The 18,522-nt window shown below is 48.2% G+C and overlaps 1 long non-coding RNA gene across 1 annotated transcript; it reads right to left on the bottom strand.

The window, feature by feature from the left end:
• Positions 1 to 997: 997 nt before the first annotated feature.
• On the bottom strand, positions 998 to 18,063 carry LOC144151504 (uncharacterized). Its single transcript, XR_013318885.1, has 4 exons — positions 17,919 to 18,063; positions 16,147 to 16,238; positions 1,477 to 1,708; positions 998 to 1,040 (listed from the first exon to the last, which is right to left on the bottom strand). It is a non-coding gene; the product is annotated as an uncharacterized LOC144151504 (long non-coding RNA).
• Positions 18,064 to 18,522: the final 459 nt, after the last annotated feature.

Below are 18,522 nucleotides of genomic sequence, written 5' to 3'. Positions count from 1 at the left end.
AATAGATACAAACGCTCGGTTAAGGTTGCGTTTCCGTCGGTTTTCTGGCAACCGGCTTATTCGCCGTGGCCGACTTTGACTTATTGGCGTCTTATTCGTAAGCGGGAAGTTAATCGCGCATCGCGCCGCAGATGGAAGACCCAGGGGTGCAACACTAAAAGTTGGCCTGAAACAATTTTGTGCACAAAGCCATTCGATGCTCCAGAACGTTTTAATAACGCCGTTATAACGTTTAGCGTGCAGGCTAAATTAAATCGTGCTGTTCTAATACCTGCATTTGAAGCGATTTCCAGAAAACACACATTATTGACTTCTGACCCACTCCGGTTTCAGTTAGAAAAGAAAGCGTGAGTGAATTTGGGCAGAGAGATTTTTTCCTTTCGAATTTTGTTGAATAAAATTATTCAAGAAATCCAACCTAAAGTCGGAAACTAAAACTACAGATTCATCAATGAGTCTTTTAAAATCAGCGTTTAATTTGAACAAAGCAAAGAATTCCCGCAATCCATTTATCGGGTACTGTTGTCGGACCCCACAATCACGCTGGTGTCTTGAAAATTTAAAAGGGTTCAATATGCACTTTTCAGGGAACTCTGGCTGGCTATTGAACAAACTGGCCAGAAACACTATGCATACGAAAGCCAAGCACAAAAGAGCTGGGTGTAGCTCAGTCGGATTTATGCTTAAGCGGAGTAGCAACAACAGTTAAAACTTGTAAGGCTTCTTCTCTGAGATGCATGTGTATTGAGGCGGGAAACACACAAAGGAACGCTGAATTCGCAGTGACATTTCAGACATGTCAAACTACAAATGCTAGTTCACCGGGGGAGTGGTAAGTGCGCACTTCAACGCTGCCAGTAAAACTGACTTCTATTTTTGCGCGTAATTGCAAACTGAGAAAATGAGAAAGAAAATACTAAGAATGAACGCGCATGTACTAAATGCAGATGCTGAATTGCTGTATTCAGAAAGAACTAAATTCTGTGGAGTTTACTCACTTCTCTGTACAAGATAACCGATTTGTCTGGTACCGTGCAAACCTGTTGAGAGATGAGGAGCAGAAATAAAACAGTGCCAAACACATTGGTCTTAGCGGCACAGACTGTTTACAACAGGGTTGGATTTTTCTGAGTTTATGTACTTTATTTTGTTGAGATTATAGGCGTGCTATGAGGCACGCCGCATTCAAGGATTACGAGAGGGCTCAAAGCAACGAAAGTTGCTTAGTACTCAACAGTAACACGCCTTTGTGTATTTTGAGGTAAGCTTTTTATTATTAATATGTTTTTTGGCTGCTCTTCTATGTTACATAACGCACAATTTTTTAATAAAATATATGGGTTGCTTAAAATGCAAACTTGCGGGCTCACTATATGCAAACTTTTCAAGCTTTAGTTGCTTTAAAAGCTTAATGTGTTTACATTAAAAGTATCGCGCATCACACAACCAAAATCTTAAAAGAATACAAGCACTTACCATGAATACGTCCGAAAGTACGAGATTTGCTGAAAACGAGAGGCCTTGACGTTGCTCTCTTGTCATCAGTTCCGTGTGTGAGACCACTGTAGAACCGCCACTCCAGCTCAGCTCCGACGTTCTGTCACCGATGGAGAGCTTGAACGTGTGCTCGCTTTCGTCTCCTTCCTTTATCGGTAGTTTCAGTGTTTTTTCTGCTTGGCCGCTTTCGTTCCTTAATGTTAAAAATGCGCTGCGAGAAAAAAAACCACATGATTGTAATAATTATTGCCTTCCGAAAAAAAAACATAGGCAACTGGTAGCGTGAAAACTGCATCATACTGAAAAAAGGTTGAAAGGCAGCAGAAAAAAGAAGTAAATCGTGACTGGAGCTAAACGAGGTTGAGTATAATTGGTGGTCACCAGCTTTGCACGACGACTCTGAAGCCCTGTGCACATCGCCTTCTTCGTAGATAGCCGGCTGGGTAGTGCGTTCTATTTTCCTGCCACATGTTGTTCCCGTAACAATACAAATTTCGTGTGCTTGTTTAACAGGTGGTTTATTTAGCCGCAGTAATAAATTGAGAAATAAAAACAAGATGATGCAAGACGCTTTGTAAGGTGGGAACGGCCGTAACCTGTCTTCGTAGTGAAACATGACCACGGCCGGAGCGCAAACAATTATCGTGCGCGAATCACGGCAAGTGGTGTTACATGTTGTTACACTGATGCTCGTTGAGTTGGAGTGCTTCCGTAGCCTCGGTCGTCGGCAGTCATCTTTGTTACGGGCGGGTGTTATCCAAGGTAAATCATTAAAGAACAATGATCATGAGCTGACGCGGAAATCTGCCAGGTTCGCTGACATTGTAAATTACACTGTTACGTTACAACGGTCAATCCGTGGGAGGTAGTAAACACCTGTGATCTTGCATCTCCGCTGCACTGTTTATCGTCACAAATGGCTCTGTAGGAGTGTGTTATGCCGAACTCCCAAATTATCGCGGCGGTAGGCGGTCATGTAAAAGATCAGTGGAGATGAATATCACCGTCGGCGCTGTTCCCGACATGGAAGGCTCCAGTTGGCTTATCTGGAATGACTTTGTTTTCGTTTCTAAAGAAGGCAAATAAACATATGAGAAGATGGCAGGTAGGCCACATCGTGATCACGTGCCGTTGCGCTCGTTGGCATGTAATTTGCGCTAGTTAATGGCCCGAGAAGCTGCATGGGTAAATGGCCCGAGAAGCTGCATGGGTAAAAGTTAATGGCCCGAGAAGCTGCATGGGTAAATCAGCCTTCAATGTGCTGCTACACACTTGCGTTGAATCCCTACTTTTATCTAGGCGTGTCCTTCAGCCGCCACAGCGCGTCGTTATTTCTTGCGCACGCGCCGGTAGACAAAGTGTTTGTAAAGTTATGCTACCCCGATGAAGCGTCAGCTGCGATAATACCACGTCTGGCAATAGAGCAAACGTTGCGTATTTTGTACATACAACATAGCCGCTACATTTATAAATATCCCCCGTTAGCAATCCAAATCCAAACATTTATGCTTTGGAAAACTGCCGTTATTTCAAAAATGTACTTCGATAATGCTAACCCATGATTGCGAAGTGTCAAATTAAATACTAAGGGAGGCGGTCATTCAGTCGCCAACCGAACTGGATCCGTGGTGTGAAATGCTGTGTTCACAGGCCCAATTAATGTAAACAGTTTTTCTTATAAAACCTACTCCTGTCTTACGTTGCGCGGAGATGGAGCGGGTCTGCGTGTTGCTCTTCCTCGGGCATAAGCACTTGCGTCCACTTGCGTCCATCCCCTCGGTAGTGAGGGTTGTATTTGAACATTACGTAGCCAAAGAGCGCCTGCTGTGGCTTAAATCCACACTGCGAGGCGTTGTGGTGGAGCCGGCGTTTTTTATTTGCAATACGTGCTGAGGCCACTGCCGTTCTACACAGACTAAGCGCACGTAAATTGCAGTTATGCAACTGGTCAAGATTCACTAATTACATTTCATGCGCAGGAAAGACAAGTTTAGCTTAAGAAGACACCCTAAGTGTGGGACATTATTATGCTGCGCTCGCACCTCACCGTGCCCGGGCGAGCGGGGACAACGATACTCCCATTGCACAGAACACAACTAGGCATATATTGTCTATTTTCGGCATGTGTTTGCAGGGCATTTTATTTTATAAACAGCTCTCACCTAGGATAACGCTCAAGCTAGGAATGCTCTACACTTCGGATTGAGCTAAAACTCGGTCGTATCTTGACGAGGCGTCTTTGTCATGCCTCATCATCGCCTTTCTAGGGAGCTGGTGACAAAGTATGTTTAACTTAACCATAGTGGAGGATAGGACGAATGATTTTAGTATAGATCTCTGGCAGTCTTTGCATCTGTGTTTCTAGATCTCCCATTACCTCTTCCATGTGAGACTGTGTTGATGTGCTTTTTGGTGGTCGAGAGAAGGAGAGAGGGAGAGATTAAACCCTAATTAAATCAAGGAAAAGCTTCGAAGAGGCGCCCTCCTTTCAGTAATACGTTACTTGCGAAGTGTGCTGCCTTTGCCGAAACCCACGAAAACTTTTTCGAAAAAAAAATGTCATATAGAATACTAATATTAGATGCCAAGCATCTCTTGCTCGGGGCTATGTTCGGCGTCCGTCCGTTGTCCGCACCTCGCCCCCTACACTATAAAAAAGAGTTAGCGGCGCCCGGTTTCGATCCCACGACTCTCTGGCCGCAACGGGAGGTACGCGGCACTCTTCCCACTGTGCTACAAAACCGAGACAGGATCAAGTGCTACGAACGCGCCTGATGTCCTTGACTCATTCAAACTACGCCAAGAAGCTACTGATACAACGAAGGCACGCGAGGCTGAACGTCAATAGATACAACGAACTGAAAACTTTAGAGGAGGATGTTAGCGTCTCTTGCTCGGGGGGATGTCCCGCGTCCGTGCCCCGTCCGCAGCGCCTCTGATGATGATTGTGGCAGGATGCCCCTAGGGACTGGGTAACCAAAGAATCCATCACGAGATAGCTTCGCGTCCAACCACCGTCGCCATCTTCCCATAGGGGAACCGCTGAAGACGAAGAAGGCGAAGACAAAGCTTCGACGACGAGGGCGTGTACGTTGCTTTCGCCCCGTCCGCAGCGCTTCTGATGATGATTTTGGCAGGAAGACCCTAGGGATTAGCCAACCAAAGAATCCATCACGAGAGATCTTTGCGTTCAACCACCGTCGTCATCTTCCCGTAGGGGAACCGCTGAAGAAGACGGAGAAGACAAAGCTGCGAAGACGAGGGCGTGTACGTTGCTCTCAGCCGGTGCCCCAACGTCAACAACCTTTACCTCACCAACGCTGACGGAGACTACCGATTCTACCACAGAGACGACAACATCCACAAGAACATGATGGACGAGTTTCGGCGCCTCGAGCACCACCGCCTACTCACCGTAACACAACAGTACGTGCGTGGCTTTGCCACCGGTGTGGACCCGGACGTGGAATTCCCTCTGGCGCTACTAAACACCAGATCACTCAACATAACGGCAACACGCCAGCTGCGCGATAAGCGCACATGCGCGTCTCCTCTCTCATATCTTCCTCTCCGCTCCATCTGGTCTATATAATAGACCCGGTCCGCGCGCCGCTTCCTCAGTTGCTGCTTCGGTTGTGACACGCTGCACCGTCCGATGAGCTGAATGGACGCCAACAATTCTGCTTTGCATCACCACATATTTCCCTTCGGGGAGATGGTGTAATTTTTTTTTTGATCACGTGAAAAAATGGAGCTTGAAGTCTGCTCGACCAGTTCTATTCGCTTGTGTCTGCCTGAGAATCTGTAGTATGAGACTCAAGCATAAAATTTTAAACGATTGCTTACGCATAATATATTCGCTGCAGAGATGCATATCCCGTAAACTGTAAGTAATTGTTCTTTGCAGAAAAATAAAACGAACGCTTATATGACGCGCTTGAAAAGGCTACGGTTCTATCGTATTAACGTCAAGCTATGCTTGTTCATTTGAAAATAACGTCTGTGCGAACTAACCGCCAGTAATGTGCTTTGTTTGATTCAGGAGCAGTAGAAATTTTTCTAGCGAGAGCTATTAGTATTTTTGCCACAAGGTGCCGTTAGAATGCGGATATTTCTTTTAATATATACATTGCTCCGTATATTTTTCATTTTCTTTTGCCGTCATTGTGTATTCGGCCGCCGGCTGTTTGGAACCCCGTATTGAAAAGCTTGGAGTCTATATTAGGGGTGCTTTATGCTACGAGCATAACACATACGCAATATAACATTAACGTTTGAGATGCAGAAGCCACATTGATAGATATTCCTCAAGAAATGTGTTATTATGTTCGCACCCTTTCACTTATTGGCTCGGTACGCTACACATTGACGCCTAAACATGTGGGTGTTTTTTCTTGCATGTCATTGTGGCTCCTGAGATCGATTTCCTTCTTTCCTGTTCCTAGCTAGAACTTGGCGCACGCGTTTTCGTGAAAATGTGTGGCAAACAAGGAGTGTGTCTTAAGAAACAGATATATGTTCTACCAAAAAACGTGGACTTCAAAGTATACTTCACTTTCTAGAGGCCCAGTATTGGGCTCGTACTGTTTTGGTCGCCCTTATTGGAACCGTTTGTTATATGAAATACCTGAAAACTCAGGCGTTTTTGTTTTCTTGCGCCAATGAAACAGCCGCACGAACATATTTGGCATTTAGTTTTTCGTTATAGGACGAGGCAGTGGCAAGTTTGCCAAGGCATCGGATTGCCTCAACAGTGTTCTCACAGAAAATTTCGCCCGACGTTACAGCGGTCTTATGTGAAACTCCCACTGGCAGCAACACTTTTATCACTTGGGGGTGAACCCAAAAAGGTTTGAGGGCGATCAGTAGGCTTCAAGTGGCAGTGCTCTCTTAGCAGTGATGATCCCGGTGTGCCGCGTTTGGCGTGTACTTTCTTTCGGGAATTTTAGAGCTCCCTCAGTACAATGTTGATTACGCAGCATGCAAAACGCATCTACCGGAACTAATTTGACAATCGGATCAGCATTAGTAACTGCGCCCCGATTTACCTTTTGCCGAACACCACCTGATGGCAGCCGACTTCTGGGCCCGCTTGCTCGAAGCCAAATAAGACAGTCTTATTCGCAGTCTAATCTTATTGGCAGTCTTATTCGGGGTCTTATCTTCCCTAGGCTATAAGACGCATTCCGGAAACTTATAAGACAGTGAATAAGACTATAAATAAGAACGCAACAAGACTGCCAATAAGCCTGCTGCGAGCAGTCTTATTCACAGTCTTATTCTGACGTGGTCGGTCATTTCATCATATAGATCGACCTCCATACCGTGAAAAACGAGTGCAGTAGCCGTTGAAGTGGCCAACGATACCGAGCGGCGGCCGTTCGACCGTTTGCTTGGAAGAAATAAATGCCGGTCCCGAGGAGAGCGACGCCGTTGGAAACGCCATCGGGAGAGAGGGTGGAAAGGGACAGACAACGCCGGCTCCGGAAGCCGCAAGGCCTACCTACATTGATGTGGCACAGTTGGCTGCAGCCAGCCACTGTTTTAAATGCAGAGCATTTCTTAGCCTCGCCTGTTCCTGCGTCGGACGGTGTCAACAGTTTCGCGTCCGCAGCAGGTGCGCCTCTCCTTCCCTCCTCTCTCTCAACAGCAGCTGGCGCGCGCATGCGTCGTAGTCAGCCCGTTCGCTCCGTCGCGGTCTCGGCCTAACAGGTGCGTGATAGCAGCGCGGTGGGTAGTGGAAGGGCGCGGGCTGCTTGCGCATGCGCGCTCTCCCCCCCATACCACGGGGCGGCCTCTCTCGCATCCACCGTGGTCCCACGTAATTCGCGCCAGCAGCGCCAAATCCTCCCCTAGTAGTACGTGGCCTCTGAGAAACGTTGCATTAATCGCCATGGCAACGAGTGGCGAGGGGGGAAAGGGCGTTTGCTGACGTCGCGGACGCTGCTGACGTCATTTATCCCGCGGCGGGCCCCTGAAACCGACGCTCGTCCAACTTTCGCGTCTGCCGCCGGTCGCTGCCTCATGGGCCGCTCGGCAATGGCACCAGGCGCGAAAGTTGGACGAGCGGCGCCGATGACTCGAAATGGCCGCCGCCCGTCGTTTGTTATGTGTGCAGTAACGTGTTTAATAATTGAACGAAGAAAACATGTAGGTAATAGTACGTTTTCTGGTGTCGAATTCTTGTCTTTGTGGCGATAATAATTGGAGTGTCACACAAACATTATTTTTGCTATGCATTTATTCGAAATTCATATGAGGGCGTCTTTGATTCGAAGTCATGAAAACACATGTACTACACCCATATATTGCACATACATTTTATGTACACAGTATTGGACTAAGCAAAAATATGACATATGCAAATTTAGGCATACAATATTGTACAATACGGAAAAAACGTGCTACATACACATTTACAACAACACGGTTAGGCGGGCTAGTTGGTATTCTGAATTCATGGCTGTAACTTTTGTGCAACTTTACACGGTGACAGGTACAGGTCTTCGAGTCCCTTTTTGTATCGGTCTCCGTCTAAAGTTGCGCAAAAGTTACAGCCATGAATACACATTTAGGTACACAATACTTGATTACGAAAGAAGAACTTCGAAAGTTCTAGTCCCTACACAGATTTTTTTTTTCGCGCACACCTCGGCGGGAGAAGAAAAGAACTTGAAAGTTCCACTCAATGTATACTTATTTCTTGGGCTCACCTCGAGACAGGAATGTTCTTTAGACATTAAAAAAATTCGTTTCACTTCAGAGACACAATAATTGGGAATCTATATGTTAAAAGAAAGCACGTACACGTATGCTTCAAGCCCTGCCCTTCCGGCGAGTTAACGCAAACTCTGAAAGAAAGCGTTGACCCGCCCATTAACCTGCATACACTTCCGAGAAATCATGTTCACACCAACAAAATGCAGCCATAAAAAACTGTTGCAACACAATGACCGCACTGTAGACACTCTTTGCTGGATTATATCTACGTACAAAAACAATGCCCAACCATGTGCACGTCGTAGAACACAGAACACGAATCGAACGCACCCGTCTTTTCTTTTAATGGCGCGTGAATTAACAGTCTGCTTACCGGGGGTGGGAGGGAAGGCGGGGGGGGGGGGGGGGAGAAGACACCCAGAAAAAAAAGAAGCTTTCCTGTTAAGCCGCAGATTTTAAGCCGCAGATATCGGCCAGGTTGTTACAAGCTACCCTCTAACTCGTGTCTGGGCAGCGCCTCTTATCTCATCCTGTCCGATACGGCATGACCATTCTAACTTCAGAACTATGGAACACCAAACCCATTCGCGATAAGATGGCAAGGCGCGGGCGCGCAGTTTATATTGAACAGCAAAGCCGGCAATGCTACTTGGTTTTATTTATTGTTTAATGAGCGAAACGCTTGCAATGGCGGCTGCAGACAACGCATGTATTTCGGTTTGGCCTTCCACTGCTTCATGTGAAAATCGACTTGCATTGAACACCGCGGAGTTACGTCAGATTTTTCGAGGCTCTGAAGCAACGCTTGGCAGTAGTTTCGCCGCAAATATACGTTTTGGAGCAAGACGGGGGAGGAAAAAATGCTTAGGGCGCAGCACCTCCACGCCATCAATCGATGTGGTAGTATGTACGCCATGAAAGGCAAGAAGCGCGTACAGTTGAGCTTGCCTTCTTTGTGAGCAGGTGCGTCGTGATGACATTGGATGGATTGAGGAGAGTCACCGGAGGAAACGTCCGATGAAGTCGCAAACCGTCCTCGACTTGGGGCCCAAACCTAGACTCATACCTGCTGCACGAAACAACAAAAAATACCTTGATAAGTATACTGAATCGACGTTCCAGCAGTTACTAAGGCAATCATCAAAAAAACGGCAATGCCACCACAAATTGATCTTGCGAGCAAGTGTGTTCGTGCCAAAGACGCGTTTACTTCTACTAAAACTTTGCGTACCTGCACAGCTGGGATATATTTGCACATTAGTTTCCACTCCAAGACGAGTGACATGTCTCATTAACTTCACGTTACATGCGCAAATTATTTTGAAAACAGAAGAGTGCAATCACTCGGCTTTTAAGGAATTCACTATAACTTGTACAAAGCTAATTTGCTTACCTGTCGTCTTTGGAGAAGCCGAGAAACTTGGTCGAACTGTACCGCCCTGTGTTGCTGCACCACAGAGCTGCGCAGGAGTGGTAACACTCCTTCCTCCGCTGCCCCATATTTAGAATACTTTCGAATGTATTTTATAATGCAGCGAAACTTTCCGCCCGTGGAAGCGTTTAGGCAACCCGCGCAACCCTTCGCACGCCGGCTCGCTCACGCACGTACCGAACTGGCCCGCCGTGCGCGCCCAGAGAAAGAAAACAAAAATATTGGCGCCGGTGAGCTGTTGCGCATGCGTGAGGAGGCGCGGAAGCGTTGACGGTGTGGAAAGAAAGAAACACTGAGGGAAAGGGAAGGGCCACGCCGCAGCACCGTGCCGCTAGGATCGCCATAATTGCGGAAACCGAAACTAGCCGAAGTCGCCGACCAGTGCCCATACTGCTGTCCCTCTACTGCGCGCGCTGCAAATATAGCGGCTAGCGGTCGCTCGTGTTTCAGTCACTGCGTTGCTCCTTCCTTCCTTGGTTGACGCTCGTGCCCACGTTAACTCGTGTCTGCTACTCCAGCATCACGGAAGAAGCGATTGAAGCAACACTGCCTTCAATCAGTACTGAGGCCCCAATGCTATGCATTTGCTCGTGTTCCCCTCGAAGGAAGGTGCGGGAATTTTTTTAACTTTCGCTGTGCGCTATGGGCGTGTACTTGTTTTTCCCGGGTAGCGCGGCTTTTTTTCTTCCTCACGTGGGCAGGAATGATAGTCTGCGCACCGATATTAGTCCCGAGCCGACATCGGGCGGTCAAGCGCCCGGTGTGAATGTGTGATCGTCTGCTATGTCGGCTGTCATCGCAGTAGCTACAAAAAGGCGGCACGGAAAGGACGGAACCAATGTATTGTTTTATAAAACCAGGCCCATTAACTCAGGAACAACAAATACGCGTTCACAATAGAACTGCAACGTGGCAAAAAAATTACACACGACAGCAAAACGCTAGCAGCCTGTAGTACCTCTGCCCGTGAGCGTCAAATAATACCGCGTTTTCAAAGAGAAGCTGCGCAGACTTCGTGTCTTTCCATCCTTCTCTTCGAAAGTAGCGGTTACCAAGCATGATTGTTTGGGTTTCTACTTTGATTGCGCATTCTGCTTGAGCAATTCATATCCGGAGGCGGCACGTAAAAGCAGCGTGCATAACACGGAATGGCGCACGGCGTACTCCATGTTCTGGGCGGCGATTGCTCGCGGCGAACTTAATGGAGCGCTCCCCAACGTCGATGACAGCGTTGTGCTCACTTAAGAAGTCATTCCTAGAAATAAATCCGTGCAGCACTCGGGGAGGACGACAAAACTTGCAACATACTCGGAGTCGCCGATACCAATCCTGGCGGTAAATTTGCCCATAGGCGTCATCAGGTGACCACCAGCCGATCTAATCTGGAGCCCGAACCACGGTGTCTTTACTTTTCTTAGGCGATCAGCGAGTGTTTGGCTGATTACGGAGTAGTCCGAAGCACCGATACTTATTCTACTCGCCGTGCGGTCAGACGGCGACGTCATGGCTCCCGTCGGCGGGATAGTGGGTGCTGTCGGCAAGGTCGCGTGTTCTGCTGGGGACGCTGCGTGTTCGGTCGACGAGCTCATCGTTTGTCGTATCGGCGAGGTCGTGTCTTCGGTCGGCGGCGCAGTTGGTTTTCGAAGGTCTTGCAATGGCCTGCCGGTAGCAACCTTGCCTCCTGAGGTTGCGGCGGTTAGTTTCCCCGCCCAGGGCTAGGGGATCTTCCACGCGGCGGTCCTCGGGGGTCTCGATGGTCAGGTGACGAGCCGCTAGACGGTGACTGTGAACGTCCGAGGATCGGCGGGGAAAGTGACTGCGAATTACCCGCCGCGGTGGCTCAGTGGCTAAGGCGTTGCGCTGCTGAGCACGAGGTCGCGGGTTCGATTCCCGGCCGCGGCGGCCTCTTTTCTGATGGAGGCGAAAAGCAAAAACGCCCGTGTGTACGAGATTTGGGCGCACGTTAAAGATCCCCAAGTGGTCAAAATTAATCCGGAGCCCTCCACTACGGCGCGCCTCATCGCCTGCGTTGCGTCGGCGCGTTAAACCCCGCAATCAATCAAGGTGACTGCGAACGTCGGAGAATCGGCGCGGGACTTTGTCTGGCAGCAAGGTAAGCTTCAATTTCCGCAGGTCTTTGGCCAAAGCGAGGTCATGAGGCGGCGGGTGAAAAGCCACGAAGCCCAATTTCACGGTACGGGCAATGGCGGTAAACGTGGCCTGCTTCGCCACAATGATAGCACAGTGGCTGGTCGTTGTCATCTCGCCAAACGTCCGTCTTGCGCACCTGCGTTCCATACGAACTCTGTTGTTGGGACCAAGAGTACGTGGCGGAATCTGCTCTTTGGAATCGGGGGTCGGTTCGAGGCGACAGGGGAGGCAGTGGCGTGTGTGCGATGGGCAGGTGGCGACGGAGAGCTGTTACATAACTAGCCTGTGGCGGCTGTACCTGCTGCTCCGCGATCGAAAGCGCTTGTCGGATCTCTTGGCGAACCACATCAGCAACCGAAGCAGGCGCAGGCTCCAGCCCGCCAATGCCACTCAAATGCAGCTCTTCTCGTACAATTGAGCGGATGATATCTCGAAGGGTTGTTTCGTTGGCCATGCTTGTTACTGCGCCAGCAGTACCGGACGAAGTTCCGTCCACGCGGTTGAACTGCCGGCATCTCTCTTGCAGGGCTCGCTCGATAGCTGTTGCCTCCCTGACGAAGTCTTTCACAGTGCGAGGAGGGTTTCGTACCGGACCTGCGAAGAGCTGTTCTTTAACGCCGTGCACCAGGTAGCGCAGCTTCCTCGGCTCCGACATTTCAGGGTCAGCCCTCTTGAACAACCGCGCCATGTCCTCCGTAAACATAGTCACGGTTTCATTGGGTTTCTGGATCCGCGACTTCAACAGCCGCTGTGCAAGGTTCCGACGGTCTGTGGTGGCGAAAGTTTCCAGAAGTTCCTGCCGGAATTCTTCCCACGTAGACAACCTCGCCTCGCGGTTCTCGAACCACGTCCTTGCACCATGTTCGAGCGCGTAATTGACCTCACGCAGCTTTTGGCGAGCGTCCCACTGGTTGAACGATGCGACCCGCTCAAACTGCCCCAGCCAGTCCTCGACGTCCTCAAACACCTCACCGTGAAAGACGGCTGGAGTACGTCGCTGCTGGAGAGTTACCTGGGGAGTAAGTGCTTGCGCCATTACTTGAGGTTCCGGAGCCTGACGTCTAGGTGCCGTGAAGTCAAGGCGACCATACTTTATAGAGAGAGTCAGTACATACGGACGTGCCGTGAATGCCAATGACGTAAGACTCCGCAGGGCCGACCAGCTGGATTACTACAGCCGGTTGAAGTACCGAAAAGACCATTTGAGCAGATAGGCATGGATTTCTTGGTACCCTTTCCAACCTCTCACGCAGGCAACAAGTGGATAATTGTCGCCACCGACTATTTAACGCGGTACGCAGAAACGAAAGCGCTTCAGCGCTGCACAGCACTCTCCGTGGCCCAGTTTTTCATTGAAAACATCGTTCTGCGCCACGGCGCCCCGTCTATTCTTATTAAAGACAGGGGAGCCGCGCTTAATGCCGACCTTGTACGCGCGATAACGAACCTCACAGGTACCTCCCTCCGGCAATCAACCGCTTACCACCCGCAAACGAACGGCCTGACCGAGCGGTTGAACAAAACCCTTGCTGACATGCTGAGCATGTACGTTGATGTGGAACACAAATGCTGGGACCAAATTCTTCCTGATGTGACATTTGCTTATAATACCGCCCGGCAAGAAACAACACGCATGACACCGTTTGCACTTGTCTATGGACGCGAAGCAGAAACCATGCTTGATGCAATGCTGCCTCACGATGAGGGCGACGGCGACGAGGACGTCCAGAGTTTCATCCAGAAAGCCGAAGAAGCGCGGCAGCTAGCATACCACCGAATCACAAAACAGCAGCTGCAGGATTCTCTCCAGTACAACGCCCGCCACAGGCACGCCGCTTTCGAACCTGGCGACAGTGTATGGGTGTGGACCCCAATAAGACGTCGAGGGCTGTCGGAGAAACTTCTAAAGCGTTACTTCGGTCCCTACCGTGTCCTTTACCAACTTAGCGACGTCACTTACGCCGTGGTTCCCGAAGACTGCACTTCAACGAGACGGCGTCGCTTGCGCCCGGACGTAGTGCACGTAGTGCGCATGAAACCTTATTTTTCAAGGACATAACACACCTGCGCCGGTTGTCGGTATGTCCACACAAGCATTGGGATGATGCTTCCTTTGGAAGGGGGGGTAAATGTCACGTGTTTCATCAGCGTCAAGAGACGACTGTGAGGACGAAGACGTGGTTGAGTGCGCGTGCTCTCTCATCATGTGCGGGAGATTCGGCTCGTTTGGCTGCCCGGCCACTGTGGGTTAACCCTCAATGAAACCGCTGACATATTAGCTAAAACAGCTTTGGCTTTACCGATCGTCGAGGTTCTTCCCCCGTTTTCTTGCGTGTTGTTAACACGCTATCGCCAATACCTGTTCAATCAAGATGCCTCCGACCATGGTCTGAACACTTCTCCTGAACTTGAACACCTCAGGTACCGCTGGGAGAGAAGTTTATGCCAAACTCGTTTGTGCGAAGTATTGATAACTTCTTTTCGTTGTGGTGTGCCACCACTTAATCGGTATTTATTCAGTGCAAATCTGATAACCACCCCTTTGTGCCACTTTTGCCAAGAAATTGAATCCGAAGAGCATTTCTTTCTTTTTTGCCGCCGTTTTTCCAACCATCGGAGAAGGCTGCTGGAGATTCCCCTGCTACGTCTTGGACTGCCTTTGACTGTACCGGTGCTTTTGTCGTTTGGGGGGCTGATGCCATAGGGACGTGTGCAACGCCATCCACTCCTTCATTTCGGAGACAGCTCGTCTGCAGTGTTAAAAACATTCCGATTGGGCTGATTTTTACTATAGTTTTCCTATTCTTCTCTCTGTGGTTTTTTTTTCTCGTGTTTCCTCTCTCTCTCATTAACCTAGACCAAATTCTTTCTTCTGCTCCATTATTTTGCCTCGCTTGTTGATTGCAATGAAAACATAACTCTTCTTGGCCAATCCCCCTAAGTGGGTATGCGCCATTTTTCGGGCCACCACCACCAACATTGTCATTCAGAGCTCTGGCGCTCGCGCTTGGAACCCTGTGCTCGAGCCATCCCACTAAAGAGGCTCCGGCTGCTTGTACTGACCCGGTCGTCTCCTTCAAGGACCCCGGCTCAGCATCTGCGTGTTTATAGTACGCGACAATATAAACAATCGGCTATATTCTACAGCGCAATTGTTTACAGCTGCAGCCCTCGCTAGCGTGCTGCCGGCTAGGCAGCGGGTTGTAGCGATCGTGTCGTTTTTCCAGGCGGCGTGAGCCGCTGCAGTGCTCGTTGCATCCGAGTCTACGACGATTAACCCGAAGCCAATTCGCAACTTTCTAATTCACGGGGAGATGAAAAGCACGACTCGTGTTGCGACAACGTGAGATAACGTCGCTGCTTTTTGCGTCAGCCCAGTGGGTTTCTGAGGCCCACGGTTCGAGCAGACGACCTTCGAGCAGACGAGCAGATGACTTCGTTTACGCGGCCAGGCGACCGGGGCCCGGCCACGTGAGTTGGCCTACCAAGGATTGCGGATCATTCTAACGTATTTGTGACAAGGCGCAAATACACCGTCTGATGGTCAGCATTTCTTGAATATATCCAATCATGCTTCAAAATAAACGCTTGCCCAACGACGGCGACGCCAACAAGGCAGTTTTGCGGCGTATTCCCCGCTTTTCCCTAGGGGCCTCTCTCGTGCTCATCTAGGTACCTGCTGTCCCTATAGCCTTCAATAAGACCGTCCATCGTGGGTAGCGCTTGAAACGGGACACAGAAGAGAAGACACATACGATAGCGCCGTCATGTGTGTCTTGTCTTCTGTGTCCCGTTTCAAGCGCTACTTACGATGAATCAAAACCAACTAGCCCAGCTGTCAATTTTACTGATCAATAAGACCGCTCTGTAGCCTGGCCCGACTGCTTCCGAGCAAGCGCACTAGTCCGTATCCCTTTCGATGTCTTATTGGAGTCCGTGAATAAGACTAGACTGTGAATAAGACTGCCAATAAGAACGTGTGTTCGTGCAAGCGGGCCCTGTTTTCTGTACGTGCGGCCGAGTGCGTCGAGATCGGTGACGCATGTAGGGCGTGTTGATTAGGTGCTTGGGTATTTAAGATTTTGATGTGTGTAATAAGAAACAAGTTGCGAGTCAGCTGCGCATGCGCTGTCTTCATGTGCTCCTGTCCCCGCTAATTGGCGCGCAGTTTATTTTTTGAGATGCAGCCGACTTCCCATACTGGTCTGTGAACTGCATTATAAAACGAGGCATCGGCTGACTCCACTTAGTAGTTTCATAAAAGATGCTGACGCAAACGTAAATGGGGATATGATGTTCAAAAGCCTCAAGCATCACAATAAAACCTATTATCACTTTCAACTTACCAAGAATTGGTACCCGGATCTTCAACACGGCACTTAAACTGCACGGTTGCACCGGAAAAAAGAGCGTACAGGTCGCAGTCATTCCAGGTCAGCTAAAGGAAGAATATAAACAATGATTACGTAGAAGCATTGTTGCTGGAATCAGTAACTCATTGTTGCATTTTCACTACACCTCTGCTCCATTTTCTGGGCAAGGGTTACCTCGTGAAAATGTATATATGAGCTGAATGGTTTGGAAAAGGAACTTATGTGCTCACTTCCACTGTAACCTTTGTTGCTAGCTCATACGTTTATTGATATAAATGAACTCCACAGTGGAGTTTGACACCCAAGCATGATGGCTAAATCGAAGTTAGGTACGTGGTTGATCTCAGTTTAATACCACACGGACATATGCACGTGGCGATGGCATACTGGATGCATCATTTCGGTGAGGCTTAATACATGAAATGTATTATTACACGTTTGAGTTGCATGATTTTAAGTCTTTTTCGGCGCAGCTAAAACTAATTAGTACCACTTGCTTCAAAAACAGAAAACTGAACGGTTGCAATATGTTTTGGTGTTTAGTTGTACACTTTGAACACTAGGTTTAGAAAGAAGAGCAACAACGCCTACACAGATGAAGCACTTTTCAGTATAGCTGCTCTTTGAGTATAAACGTAGATGTCTACACAACTCCCTTCTTGCCGGCGCTGTTTAAACAAAATATATTGGTTCAGGTACAGATGCTTTACCGAAAGCGCTGTTCAGCGAGTTGTAATGCAAACTGTTCCTCCCTGAAATTTCCTTGACGAAAGCAACAGCTCCATATACGAGATATTCCGTGGATGGACAAAACACTTTGATTGAAAGTTCACAGGAGGTTGGTTCAAATGAGGTTATCACTGCCTCATTGCATTCTTCAATATTCTATAGAATTTTAAAAAAGTTTTTGAAGCGACTCGGCTTATAGGCTGGTTGCGGCATGTATAACCTAACAGCCATGACCTTTTTTTGAGGTGCTCCTGTAGTTTAAAATTTAAAATATTATCCTCCCACTAACTAGCACTCATTAATTCGCAGACAAATCGCAGGTTTCACGATTCATAATAATATTTGTTGAGGAAAACTAGACTTTCTATCATACGGTCCTCCAAGCAAAAAAATCGGCATTATGCGGTATTGATTAAACATAACTTCGATTGCGGGTGTTTATTCAGTGTTGGTATATCTCCAGTTAAATTCGTCCTTCAGTTGCAATTAAACACCGGCTTACTTGGTGTGATGTAGTAGGATAGGGGCCACAATGGTTTTTGTATTTGAGTATTCCCTTTCACCGCCATTTTGTATTAGAACTTTTAGTTGGTTTACTTTACTACCAACCCATAGAAATACATTGTGGTGGACACAATTTGTCAGTACTTACGCGTAAATTCAGCTTGTCCGCTGAAATTACAACTTTTTAAATACCTAAAGTAATATTATATACTCATTTTTGCACAATCCCCTCCTATTATTTCGCAATACCTTCTGCTCTACTCTTCCTTTTTTGTTTGAAGTTGCATGTGCGGCTAAACGCAGCATTATTAATATAGCGTCATCTGCCTCCAAAGGCTGTAGCGGGCACAAGCCGCCCAATACGTAAGCGTATTATACCCTGCTCGGTCCCTTTCGAGTTTCGCTGGATCCTCCAAAACCCAGAGGGGATTGTGAGGTCCTAGCTCTCACTGCCTCCCGCAACTGGGTTAATTGACATGCCATGTTTGCAGTGTGCGGCAAAGTTGGCTTACCAGACGAAAAATATTCGCAACAGGTTGACCGTGAAGGTGTATCTCCAAGAGCGTGCTTGAATGGTGTTCACTGGCGTTGAAATAGTGCAACCTGTCCAGATTTTCCCAATGGACGTTTTTTTGAATGCCTAATTCTACATTGTTAACAAAGCCCTGGAAAGAATTAAAAAGAAAAAATTGCCAATGATAGTTACCGGTGCACGTTTAAGGTCCAAACAATCCGCCCCCATTACTACGAGTCAGGCTGCAAAAATGTCGTGTCTACTCAGACGAGCAACCAAAGAATAAACATGTACATTTTTTACTGCAATATCAGAGTGGAAATGCTGAACTCTGATGCACTAAGAAATACCGTAAAAGTTTGTATATTTGAAAACATGGCAACTTCAAGAGCGAACTCATGGACACAAATTACGTAACGACATATCTATTAGCTACTGTTGTCAAATCGTGTTGGAGTAGCGTTTATGCACAAAAAAAGAACATACAACTTTCACACAATGTCTTCAAAACTGTACAGCCGCACGAAGATTTTGCTTGACAAAGCCTTCGAGGGTCGGATTTTTTCAACGTGAAATCGTTAAGCGGTTTTGTGCACCCTGAG

This window comes from Haemaphysalis longicornis, unplaced genomic scaffold (genome assembly GCF_048455015.1).
Source record: "Haemaphysalis longicornis isolate Haplotype H1 unplaced genomic scaffold, Haemaphysalis longicornis Haplotype H1 scaffold_9, whole genome shotgun sequence".
Lineage (NCBI taxonomy): Eukaryota > Metazoa > Arthropoda > Arachnida > Ixodida > Ixodidae > Haemaphysalis > Haemaphysalis longicornis.
The sequence above is the reverse complement of the archived record's forward strand: the minus strand, read 5'-3'. Positions and strand labels throughout refer to the sequence as shown.